Raw genomic sequence first — 7,612 nt, forward strand, 5'->3', positions numbered from 1 at the left:
CAGCCAATCGCCGTTGTCCATGTCTCCTCCATATCCGCAGCCTCTCCCTTGTGTGTGTGAAGGTTAATAAACACAGACTTCGTCCTGCGCATCATGCTGTCCTTCATTGAAATCTTACATCTCAGGCAGTTTATAATCCCTGACTCGTGACATCAGGACCGTCATGTTTATGTCCAGATACAAAGCACTTTAGCGCAGTGACTAATGGTTTACTTAGTCTGTACGTCAAACTCTGCAGTGATGAACTACAGAGTGCCTTTTGGATTTGGAGCTTAAACAGTTGACTCAACAACCAAAATAATCGGATCTATGGTTTGATTAACGCACATCCAATACACAGAGGTCATCGCAGTGACTAGATGCTTATTTACTCATCCTCTAGGAGACTAAACACGGTTATAACTCGTCATCTTCACCGCTGTGTATCCCATTAACACTTCCTATGTTTGCGCAAACGGGGAACTCTCGTCATACATTCACACTGCACACATGATTAGCCAGACAGTTTAGGACTAGTGTTCACAGAGATTTTGATGTTTTCTTACACAGACCTGTGAGATGCCATGTTTCAGTATAGCACAGTCATACTTATGATGGCTTGACTGAACGTTTTACCTTTAAACCAAAAGAGTCAAACAGGTTTGTTTACCTTTAGCTTTCCTCAACCAGGAAATATGTGTTCGCAAATGTCCCATTTTAACCCCTCTCAAAGCCTCAACTGTTTACCTCAGAGTAATTTATGATATGACAATGTTGACAGCAGTGTTACACCCATGCACACAAACATTAACAGACATATACGTACATGCACACATACACACTCAGTAATTTGTAACGGATGTTTGGAGAACCTGGCAAATAGACCAGACCATGGTGTGCTGACCCCCGTGACTCCCGACAGAAGGTCAAAGGTCAAGAGTCTGCTCAGGAAAGGCAACATTATTATGTCGCTTTCAAGTCAAACCCTCCACACTGCAGTTTTGATATTGCCTGTTAAGCAGATTTAGACTTAAAGCTACAGCCTTTACCAATTTATGCATTAATATGAGATGATGATATATGACTTGTAACTGGACTGTAATCGCAATCCATCAATCACCAACTCAAGAGAGGCTGTTATTTAGTAAATGGAACTGAGAAATCAAAACAATGCTCCCCAACAAATAGAGATGAAGTGTTTAAGTGACACCACAGTCATGGAAAGCATGTTGTCATTGAAGTCACTGTCATTCTTGGTTTCTTAGTTGAGGAAGAAAATAATGCTGAACCCAAACACGCACACACACACACACACACGCAAGCGTGCGCACACACACACACACACCACAGATGGGTTGAGCAAGCCTTTGGGCAGGGCAGGGTGTGTTCTACAGCATGTCTGTGGTCATCAGTGGTGGATCAGTAATTACTCAAGTCCACTGATGCTCTTGAAATATCCTGATTTATTTCCCACAAATTGAACATGATTAGAGGAGATAAATGGGAGAGTCCTGAATTTAAGACTGCATGTATACACATTGTTTCTGTAATTATTATTCTTTGAAAGGTATTGGTCCCGGGCCTCAGGACGCAGGCAGATCACTGCACAGTGGGTCGACATCTGACAATAGCACTTTGTAGGTACTGTACGCTTTAATAGGCCTTGCTTTCCCAGACAACTGATGGGGGATTACAGCTGAATTTAAGAACACACACATCTAATGCACAAGAGCAAAGGACACATCCTGATGCAGCTGTGTCTATATGCATGTGTGTATATAGCGTGTGTGTCTACCTTGCTTTCACAAGTGCTGTCACTGAATGATAGCGCCAGTTTGGATCTATCAGTCACAAAAGCGATGGTGGTTTGAGAGTCTCATGACAGCTAAAGAAATGATAGCGTGAAGATCGAATTAAATGGTTGGAGGAGTTGGGAGTTGTATGGGTGGAGGGCTGTAAAGGTTGGATTCAACTAAAAGTATTTCTGCATCTCTCTCTCAATAACATTTGGCAAGTATGGATAATGTGTACAATGTGTATGTGCATCTTGATTTACATCATAATGAATACTTCCCTGCACGAGGGGATAGAAAGCTATTATATATGGGCGTAGTATCTACACCGTGTACCATGTACCAAAAACTAACTAAATACTAAAAGCTGACCAGAACGAAGTATTCTACTCTACTATATCTGAAGTTACAAAACAATGAATTATTCATTATAAAACAGAGGAGAAACCTTCTTTGTCAGCATGTATTTGTCTACATTATTAAGCAAAAGGAGAAACAGGACAGGCTAAGAAAAAAGTTAGAGGAAGCACAAAAAAAAAAAAAGATAGCAGTGAGTAAAGAGCTCTAACATGGATTCTTTTTGTCATCCTCCCCCTCTGTCCTCTTTCCAGGGCAAAGTCAGACAGTGATTCATCCCCCCTGTATGATCACCTGGCTGGGTTTTCTGTCAACACTCATCTGATGTTCAGTCAAACTACCTGACCTGCAGCCATAACCACAAAGCAGCCCCACACTCAGCCCGACTCCTGCTCACCATTCCTCTGGCATGAATCAGAGCCTGGATCAGCGCTTTGTACCGATGGCACATAAGTCTGCATCCATACTGACAAAAGGAGAGAGGAGAGAGCCTCGTTTTGTTGTAACAGCCGTCCTGACTGGGGATGATGTCATGTAATGATGGCGCAGATGGAGGAGCAGCTCTGCTTTTCCTCACAGAGACAGCAATATAGGAAGACAAACAAACAGGAAGCACTACACACACTCGCACGCACACTTTACAGCATAAACATGTGGAGTTAATACCTCGAAATAGTCAAGTCCAGTGCTTAAGACATCACCGTCAGACGTGTGTGTGTGTGTGTGTGTGTGTGTGTGTGTGGGGGAAAGCCTGTGCCACAGCTGGGAGGTCGATCGCAGAGAGAGTCCCTTCATAGAAATAGAAGCAGATCTGGAATACTAATGAAAACTAATTCTGATCCCATGATTCTATCTACCACAGACCAGAACACTGACTTCATACTCTATGTCTGTCGCTTTGGCTCGGTGTCCATCCAAGTGTTTTTGTTCTGATTACGATGCGCTGGATTAGAAATGTTGAATACGCCTGAATAGAAGTACAGTAAAATCCAAACGAAGGACGTCCAGGGTTCAGATTGATTTTTGCCAGATGTCAACGCTGTCTCCTGAGGCCATTAGCTCCGTGCGTGAAAGCTGAGGAAAATGTTTATGCTATATACTGACGTGAAAATTATAATATTCAGCAACACTTCCTTAAGGACTGATATCGTTCCATATTTTTCAGATTGTCAGCGAATCCAGTGAAAAGACCAAAACCAACAAACACGTTACTCCGTCTGTCAGTGTTTTCTGAAATCCCTGCCGTCTTTGGCACTTAGGCCCGAGCTCATTTGTTCCTTCTAAAGTCATAAATCTTTAAAAATGGGCCATAAATATATAGTTTCCCTTTTCTTAAAGGCTAAGCAACTTTCTAAAATAGCAGGGTGCATTAATTTATATCAAACATCACTCAGACAGGAGAATTACTGTTTCCAGAGGCAGATTTGGTGCTGCAGTGAGTATGTCCTGCCCCATGTGTTTTTAGTGTCGAATAGGGGGCAATGTCACAATGACAGTAACAATGACAATGACAAAAACACACACAACTACTCAGCCATGCAAGTCACACAGCAAATGTTAATGATTGAGAACATATATCCTGCGAGGTAATGGCTCAGAGCAACACAGTGTCGTGAAGCTGAACACTTTTCTGACTCAGTTTTAATGATTTAGTCCATCATTTCTGTTTTAATGCCTTACTGTTCAAACAGGTCGCCCACAGGCACACGTGAAAATGACACAAAACATGAAAATATTCAGTTCCTGTGCTATTGTTATCAGTTTTGTGCCAATAAGTCCCAGACAAAGTCATCTGCGAGCACACAGTATGTGTGCAAATAAATAAATATTCAGGCAGATAAACAGCCCTCAGTGTGTTCAAACACACTGAATTCACTGAAATCATTACAGTACAGTTAATAATAAATAATTCTTGGACAACAGTGAAGGTGTATGGCAAAGAGAAATCACTATAATGCAAACTCCCACTAACACTAAGCAACTTTACATACAGAGAGCAATACTACAATCATAAAACGTCATGTAATTATACATTTGAAGTGCACACAAACACAAAGTAAAAACGGTTTACACACAGACACACACCTCCTTGTTTTCCGTTTTGGCTCACATGTCATTTCCCATGATGGACATTGCCCAGTTTAGCTGAGGATGTTATTGTAAAAACACCAAACTGACTTTCCAGCTGTTTGTCCAGTCTTCACTGCACTGTCTGCTGTCAGCACCAACAGCAATGATTTTATCTAATCTGTTAAGAGACAAGCTAAAGGCTCATATCGATAGAAACGCTGACACTGAACTGTCTAAAATTTGTTGTCATCAAACTGATAATAGATGCAGCTCTGCTGTCTGGCGCTGATTTCTGCTCATTAACTGTGGTGAAGTCATCGTCTCAGCTCGATGCAGATGAATTTCTTTGGTAAACCTTGATGCGCATCATGTCTGCTCAAAGCCGTCAAGTGTCAGGGTGATTCATCAGTCGTAATGTCTTATCGCAGGTGCAAACATCTGTCTGCCCATCCATCATTTTATTTCTGCCTTTCAACATGCTGCAGCTAGAAAGCACCTTTTTGCTCATCCTTTGTAATCTTCCTTTCATCTGTAAAGACATTTTTGTTGCTGAACGTGTCATTTTCATGTGTTTACCTGAAGGATAAGTCGAGTAATTTGTCATCAATTAATACATATTATAGGATAATCACGTCTCAACATGTTGAGAGTGGGCCTTTATTGTTCAGAATTGGATGATAATACATTAAAACTCAACATTTTCAGTTATTTCAAACGCTTTTTTGCAGTTTCTCAGCAAGAAAACAGGACTGAAATTGTGTATATCAGAGCAGAAACAAGTCATAACTTAAAAAAAAACAAAAACTGACAGTTTTATCAGCAGCTATTATAAGTAAAACATTTCCTGCACCTGTAGATAACAGTAGTATAGCTGGATCCTCCCAGAGGAAATGAGTGAGACTCTGACCGTGGCACCGACAGCCACACTCGTGTAACGTCAGACATCTGCTACTGAGGTGGATTTCCAAATCTCCCTGTGTGTGTGTGTGTGTAGGTAGGGGGTGTATTTTTGCTCGGGGACACTGGGATATGTATCTGCCTGACTCTGCAATCTCCACTTTCTGTGACTCACCGCTCAGAAATCCACTCTGGTAGGTCTACACACACACACACACACACACACACACACACACACACACACACACACACAGGCAGACATGACAAATACTGGGCTTCCACCAATATGAGCTCATTGAAAAACAGCTGCCATATGCTCACAGAGGTCAAATGAGGGGGAGAGCTGTCTAACCTGTCCCCTTATCTGACTCTCCTCTTGTATTTATGCCTGTGCACACTGTCTTTATCTCACTGTATCTTTTTCTGTCTATCCATCCGCCTTCAGTTAAAGAGTAATTGTGGTTTGGCACAACTTTGAGGTTACTTTTGTAGCTGCGGCCATCGTTTGATGGTGACATGTATATAACAAAACCCTACGGACAGGAAACATGAGCACGCAGATGATCATATAGGCTGTAAACAAGCCAACGGTTTAGTCAGATTATGAACTATTTAATTCGACCGTAAAACCAAAAGTGAGTGCAAGGCATGAAATGAAAGTCATTGCACAGGAAAAACAGTCGGTCAGAGTTGAACCATGAAGACAATGGTTCAGTCCTCTTTGTTTTCTCTTACAAATACATTTGTTTAAAACCTGTATGATCATGTGACCGTACATTATAATCTGTACATTACATTATTACATTATGTTCAACAGGAATGAGGCCCAATGTGAGTCTCTTGTCTTGAGTCGATGATGTTTCAAAGCTGATCCATGGCTGTGACTAGTGATCAGAGAAGCAGCTGTAAACTGGTGAATGAACACATTTAATTTCCAACAAATTCTTCACAATAAATCCACCGTTATTTTTGCTGCCGGTGTTTTTCCATTACACAGCGGGACGGGCAGAAGAAGCTGTTCGCCTGTTGGAGGTGCAGTAAGAGTTTGTTCTCTGCAGCTCTTCATTGAACATCCGACTGTGGCTGTTTCTGCTGTCCGAGCTGTGTTAGTAGACTTTTACTGAAGAATAGCCGCTAACAAAACTTCGCAAATTTGGTAATAAACATGTTTACAAACTCTTTGCAATAAATCTCTCCCGTTATTTTGTCATGTACAAGCTTTTACCATAAAGTGGCAAAATCAGGAGATGTGGGGTTTCAGCAGTAGCTTGACTCCTGTAGGCTACAGCTGAGAGCTAACAGGGTGAAACAGTAAAATAAGGCAGATAACTGAAAGTACGAACGGGGAAGCAGCAGAGAAACTAAACTTCAAGAAATTCGGTTAGAAGGAACAAAAGTACGAAATGTCTCTTTGATAGTTTCTCTTTGCTCTCCAGCACATATGAGTTGGGCCTCACAACACATGTTTGTTTGAATGAGAGAGGGGACGTTGTTGTGGATTTGCCGCGATCGATGAGACGTCGCCACAACCCGGTTGGAGGTGGGCTGGGAGCTACTTTGACTCTGAAGCCGGTCCGTCTCACGCATGGCTCGGCACAACTCATCACAAACTGATAATGCGAAACCAGTGCGTTTGCAGCAGGTTCCCTCTCAATGTAAGCGGGATTCAATCATTGTATTGTTCACTCATGTTGGAGCGTGATTATTCATTTTCATCGGCAATGGTGGTTATTAAAAATAAAGACAACAGCTCCCATGAATCCACGCTAATTGATGACATCATCAAACGCTGCCTTTTGTTAGTGTCTGAATTGGGAGACCCCTTGTGATAGAAATTACATTCTGCGCATTTAAATCAATAAAAAAGATGACTGACAAGATAACTTCAACTGCTGAGCTGAATATGGCATCGGCTGTGTGTGTGCGTGCGTGTGTGTGTGTGTGTGCGCACATTTCTTTGCATGCATTTCAGTTGGCTCAGCATCCTATCTGACTCAAAAACTTTGCTCCTCCCTTCCCTCTGGGAGGAACACATGAGACACACACACACACACACGCACACAAGCACGCACACAAGCACACACACACACACGCACACAAACACACACACACACAGAGGTAGACCCATCAAAAAGAAGGCCTTTCCCACTGCGGTATGGTTAAATGACAGAGCATGAGCGCAGCGGTGGTTAGGCAGAGGAATGGAGTGCAGAGGCAAAGAAGAAAGTCAGCTGCTTTGACATGAAGGCAGAGAGGGAGCGATACTAAAACCACACCTAGACGCCCATGAGGAGAACAAGTGATGAATACATGCACATAGAAGAGAAGTTTTAAAGCGCTCGTATGTCCTTCACATTTTAAACCAAAGCTGAGAAACCCGAGGGAATCCATGCTGCTATCATGTGGAAACCCTCATGGCTGCTCCAAATCCAATTTTACCTGAAACTTCATGACATCCGTTTGGCGCAGTCTGACCATTTGCTATTTTTAGAATATTCCTTTTAAAGCCAGCTGCA

The sequence above is a fragment of the Chaetodon auriga genome, chromosome 13, assembly GCF_051107435.1.
Source record: "Chaetodon auriga isolate fChaAug3 chromosome 13, fChaAug3.hap1, whole genome shotgun sequence".
NCBI classification, from domain to species: Eukaryota; Metazoa; Chordata; class Actinopteri; order Chaetodontiformes; family Chaetodontidae; genus Chaetodon; species Chaetodon auriga.